The sequence below is a fragment of the Aegilops tauschii genome, chromosome 1 (genome assembly GCF_002575655.3).
Source record: "Aegilops tauschii subsp. strangulata cultivar AL8/78 chromosome 1, Aet v6.0, whole genome shotgun sequence".
Taxonomy (NCBI): Eukaryota; Viridiplantae; Streptophyta; class Magnoliopsida; order Poales; family Poaceae; genus Aegilops; species Aegilops tauschii.
The window spans coordinates 63,097,482-63,103,209 of NC_053035.3; the positions used below are offsets into that span (position 1 = coordinate 63,097,482).

At 46.1% G+C, this 5,728-nt stretch overlaps 1 non-coding gene across 1 annotated transcript; it reads left to right on the top strand.

Moving 5' to 3' along the window:
- Positions 1-4,507: 4,507 nt before the first annotated feature.
- On the top strand, positions 4,508-4,646 carry LOC120973001 (small nucleolar RNA Z247). Its single transcript, XR_005767130.1, has one exon. It is a non-coding gene; the product is annotated as a small nucleolar RNA Z247 (small nucleolar RNA).
- Positions 4,647-5,728: the final 1,082 nt, after the last annotated feature.

Sequence of the window (5,728 nt, forward strand, 5' to 3'; positions counted from 1 at the left end):
ATGATATTGTCTGTCATCATGCTTATGTTTGTTGTGAGCTTGCAAGTACATTCAATGTACTGACCTGGCGTGTCATGCCATCTTTCAGGCAAGTCAGTTCGCATCGGAGCGCACCTCGCGTCTAGGCCGTGTCCACGTCGGTGTCCCTGTGCTATGGAGTTCCACTTCGTCGTTCTTCCGCTGCCGCGTAGTTTGTGTTATCGAGGCTCTCGCCATGTTCATTAAATAATGTACATACTGTTCAGCAGCACCGTGTGTGCCGCTTGGCCTCTTATCTTGATGTAATATCAGACTTATGTAATCCGCCAGCATCAATAAAGCGGTTGTTTCTGTACCATGTTGTTGTGTATTGCCAGAAGACTAGATCTCTGGGCTGGCAATGCAAGGTAAACCGGTTGCTCTAAGCCGGGGTGCCACATTGGGGCAATCTCCACAACTTAATTGGAGGCTCCCAACGACACCATGAAGCTTCACCACAATGGAATATGGCTCCGCGATGACCTCAACCGTCTAGGGTGCTCAAAAACCCAAGAGTAACAAGATCCGCAAGGGATTAGTGGGGGGAATCAAATTTCTCTTGGTGGAAGTGTAGATCGGGGCCTTCTCAACCAATCCCTAGAAAATCAACAAGTTTGATTGGCTAGGGAGAGAGATGGGGCGAAAATGGAGCTTTGAGCAACAATGGAGCTTTGAAGGGAAGAGGTTAACCCTAGGAGGAAGAAGACCCCCCTTTATATAGGGGAGCAAACATCCAACCGTTTTCTACCCAGCCCGCAACTAAGCGGTACTACCGCACCTAGGAGTGGTACTACCGCTTAGGCGGTACAACTCCGCACAGGACTAAGACTACACAAAGTGTATCTACGGTAGTGCCGCTGGTGCGGTACTACCGCTGACCCAAGCGGTACTACCGCTTTGGGTCTTAGTCCTGGAGATGCAGCGGTAGTAGAAGGTGCCAGGGGCGGTAGTACCGTGCCAAGTGGTACTGCCGTCCTAGTGCCGCTCTACTACCGCTTGTGGCAAAATGGGAACAGAACCTTGCATGTAAGAAAACCCCGCAAGCGGTAGTGGGGACGGTAGTACGGGATGTAGTACCGCCTGAGTAGTACTACCGCAGTACTACCGCCCTACTACTGTGAATTACAAACAGACAACCGAAAGTTGCACGCTCGGGGAAACCCTAAGCGTTACTACCACGGAAGTACCAGCGGTACTACCGCATAAGCGGTACTACCGTAGGCACAGGCGGTACTACCGCTGGCAAGATTCTGAAAACACTATAGAAAACATAGGAAATGCTCTGGAGATGGGAAGGAGGCTGTGGGTGCGTATGGGGCCGTGTACGTGTTGATTCCACCCATACCTTTCCGAAGCAGACCACCTCTTAATAGTACGGTTTTCCTACGACTCAAATCCACTGAAAAAGAAACGTAGAAAAACTGTCGTCTTCGAAAGGCTCTGAGGGGCGTCGAATCGTCCAGTGCCTAGCCATGAGATATCTGAAATGCTCAATGCACACAATTAGTCCGCAAATGCATTGTCATCAATCACCAAAACCACTTAGGGAGAAATATGCCCTTACAGATGTCATGGGAACGATTCTGACAGTAAGAAGTAGGGTACGAACAAGGGCTGATCCTAGCTAGAGTGCTAGTGTAACAGAAGTGTTTTACGAGTTCGGACCCCTCTCGGAGGAGGTAACAACCCTACGTCTCGAGCTTTGGGAGTGGTGTCTTCTTCTTGTATTTGGTGATTATATACCATGGATGCCAACCCTTGTCTTAATGCTATAGGCAGCTTATGTAGAGTGTGCCGTCTCTTGGGCTAGCTAGGATTTGATGATTGAGGTCATTACAGGCATTACTCTTAGTAACTGATGCATTGAATACTGATAAGTCATGAAGACATGCGCCTCTTGCTGCTTGAGAGACCAAGCTGTCCGTGTGGCTTCCTTTGTCTGAATCCTCATGGGGTAGCCGAATGGCTTGATGCATCCGGGTGGATGAATGTCATACGAGTGAAATGGATCTTGGTTACCACCTGTATGGATTGGTATCCCGGGGATTTCGGTGTCTGGTGTTGTGGGTCCTACATTCGGTCTAGATGTACTCTTTATGACCCTACCTGTAGTGGGAAATGGCAACCCCAACATTAGCCACCGAATTGGTTGAGATTTTGTAGAACGAGTGTACTAAAACTTGATTCGGCCCATGTACACTCGGGATGCCAAAGGAATTTGAAGGATCCTGAGAATGTCTACTGGATTAAAAATTGATTTGATCAACTCTTCATCCCATGTTCCCACGTTTGGATCAATTAGATCACTTACACTTGTCAACAGTGTATGACCATGGGGTGTAATGATCTTCCTATCTCGGCTAGAAGGGATCCAATGATCACTCCATATATTAACCTCCTCTCCTGATCCAATTCTTCGAATATAGCCTCTTTGAAATACTTCTAGTCCCTTCATAATGCTTTGCCATGTAAATGATGAGCCATTCTTTAAACTTTCTTGCAGAAGGCTACTATTTGGGAAATATTTTTCCTCTAGTATCTTTGCACACAATGACTCAGGATTTGCACACAATAGACATGTTGCTGCGGGAATTGGTTACAATATATTATGATGAGATTTGATTCATTGAAACATGAATATTTGATTTGTAATATGAGAAGTAAAACTAAAAAAATAAATAGGATTGATTTTATTTAATTATTGAGGTTACATGTGTACATGTCTATTTGGTTATATAGGATATGGTGGTGGACCACACATTGCAGCGGTATTCTTAGCTGACATTAAGGGTCTTATTGGATTATCAATGCTTGATTGCTAGAGATGTTATTTTAGTTATCTAAGAGTGTCAACTATGACATAGTGCACTTCAATAAAAATAGGTTTGAGGAATAGCGTCTCATCATATTTGCAGGTTGCAAGTAGATATTATAAAGCTGGAAACTAAAAAACAATATGCGCCCCGACATTTTTTTCCCGTCGAATTGCTTGATGTCACTGCATGACCCAGGCAAAATGCAGCTTAGATACCTTAAATCATAGCCTTGCTAAACTATGACAAAGCCAAGCCTGAGTATGAAAGTTTGGCTATTCATATTTTTGAGAATAAGCTGCGAGCTGTAGCACAATCCGGTAGATAGCTGCTGGTAAAGCCCGTTTAAATTTCATCTTTACAACTAACACATGATGAGAGCTATGAAACAGAACAGTGGATATAAATGTCGAATGTAGTGTCATAGATGAAACTTTGCTTGCACATAGGGCCCACCCAGTTACATCAATCAGAATAAGGCAAAGTAAACACATCCCTGATGCATGTTCACAAAATCGTGCAGTTTTCATTTATCCCTATAGTTCCCATGATCATCAGAGATAATCAAAATAAATAGTGATGTGACTGATTACAACTTTCCTACTGCAAAACACTCTATGTCATGGCTTCCTCTTGTGGTTCTACTGCAAATTCTTTCCTCCAGACTAAAGTTGAAGTTATCATAATTGTAACTGAGGAGGGTGTACTGATAATTTATCCTTCAGCGTAGGTATACTCCACGGGAAAATGAAGGGATTAGCGTAAGCTCCTTTGGACGCACAAAACTTAAAAATTTATTTTGAAGCAGGGGTAGATAGCACAGCAAAATGGACTCTCTATAGAATATTCTTGAAAAGAACAGACTAATTCATGCAAACTGATAAAAGTATTTTTCACGTGGCAATGATTATGACCGTCAAGGGGGTAGTCTTGGTTGCCTTTGCTAAACTTATTTAATTTTGTGCTTCAGACATTCTTCCCTCTTTAATTTGTTAAACATATTGACATACATTGTAACGTAGCACATGTAGCGCCGGCTATGTTGTTAGGATCGATCTCTATCTTCCTGTAACTGTAGCCTTATCTCTCCCTCTCTTTGCTTGGTTCACAACACTTAAGCCAATCTTCACATGGTATACAGAGCCTCCATCTTCCTATACATCTAGCCTCCATCGTTTTCCATCCACGAGCTCGCCATGTCCTCTTCCACCAGCACTCCTCTGGCCGGCCTCAATGGTCAGGTTAGAGAGAAGCTCACCCGGACGAACTACGTCCTCTGGCGTGTGCAGGTCACGCCAGAGCTGATCGGGGCTGGTGTCTTCGGCTATGCCGAAGGAACGATCAAAGAACCAGAGAAGTTCGTCGTCACCAAGGACAAAGACGGCAAGGAATCAGCCTCGCCCAACCCTCTTCATCAAGTCTGGGTGCGGGAAGATCAGCAGGTATTGGCATATTTGCTGGTTAATCTTTCCAGAGAAGTTCTTGTCGAGGTGACCAACATCCACAGGGCGCACGAGCTCTGGGCTGCGGTGGTGAACATGTTTTCGTCCCAGTCCAGATCGCGCGTGAACGACATCCGTGTCACCCTCTCCAACGCAGAGAAGGGCACGCAGACGGTGGGCGCCTACTTCACCTATATGCGTGGCCTCGCCCACAAGTTAGCAGCTGCTGGCAAGCCTCTAGATGAGGATGAGCAGATCTCCTACATCATCGCTGGGCTGGGTATGAAGTACTAGCCACTGGCGTCGGCCCTCGACGCCCGCACCGAACCCGTCACTCTCGATGATCTGTTCGCTCAGATGAGCAACTTCGATCAGCGTGTGGCGATGTTCCAAGGCAGCAACAGCAGCGGCATCAAGTCCTCCGCCAACGCCGCTGTTCGTGGTGGCCGTGGTGGCTTCCGACATCGTCGTCTGCCGCGCGGCAAGAGCAAAGGCAATGGCGGCGGTAACTACAGGAACATCAACGATGGCGGTGCTCCTCGCACCGGTGTTGGCGGACGGCCCTCCTCCAACAACAACAAGGGCCGCCGTTCCTCCTCCAAGAATCGTCCCAGTGCCGTCCGCTGTCAGATATGTGGGAAGCTGGGCCACTCCACCAAAGACTACTGGTACAGGTTCGAGGAAGATGAAGGTGACTCCTCCCAGGACGAAAAAGTTGATGGTGTTGCCGAAGCCTCATACGGTGTAGATACAAACTGGTACGTGGATAGTGGTGCTACAAACCACATCACCGGTGAGTTGGAGAAAGTAACTATGCGGGAGAAGTATCGCGGTCAAGACCAGATTCACACCGCCAGTGGAGCAGGTATGAGGATCAAACATGTTGGTCATTCAGTTGTTAAAGCCCCATACCGTCCAATTCATCTCACAAAAATACTACATGTCCCTAGTGCATCTAAAAATCTTATTTCCGTCCATCGTATTGCTATTGACAATCATGTGTTCCTCGAGTTTCACCCCTTTTTCTTTTTGATCAAGGATCAGGCAACGAAGAAGGTTCTCTACCGAGGTAGATGCGTTCGAGGGCTTTACCCGTTGATTCCGGAGTTTAGAAGATTCAATAAGCAAGCATATGGTGTCACCAAACTCTCAACGACGAGGTGGCACGATAGACTAGGGCATGCATCTTTTTCTTTAGTTGAACGATTGCTTAGGAAGAATAAGCTCCCATATGTTGGAGAGCGTGATATTGAATCCATTTGTGATTCTTGTCAAAGAGCTAAAAGTCATCAGCTACCCTATCCAATTTCTACTAGTATTTCTACCAAACCTTTGCAACTCATTTTTTCTGATGTGTGGGGGCCTGCCCCTAGTTCAGTTGGTAGGCATATATACTATGTTAGTTTTATCGATGACTATAGCAAGTACTCCTGGATCTATCTTCTTAAGAAACGA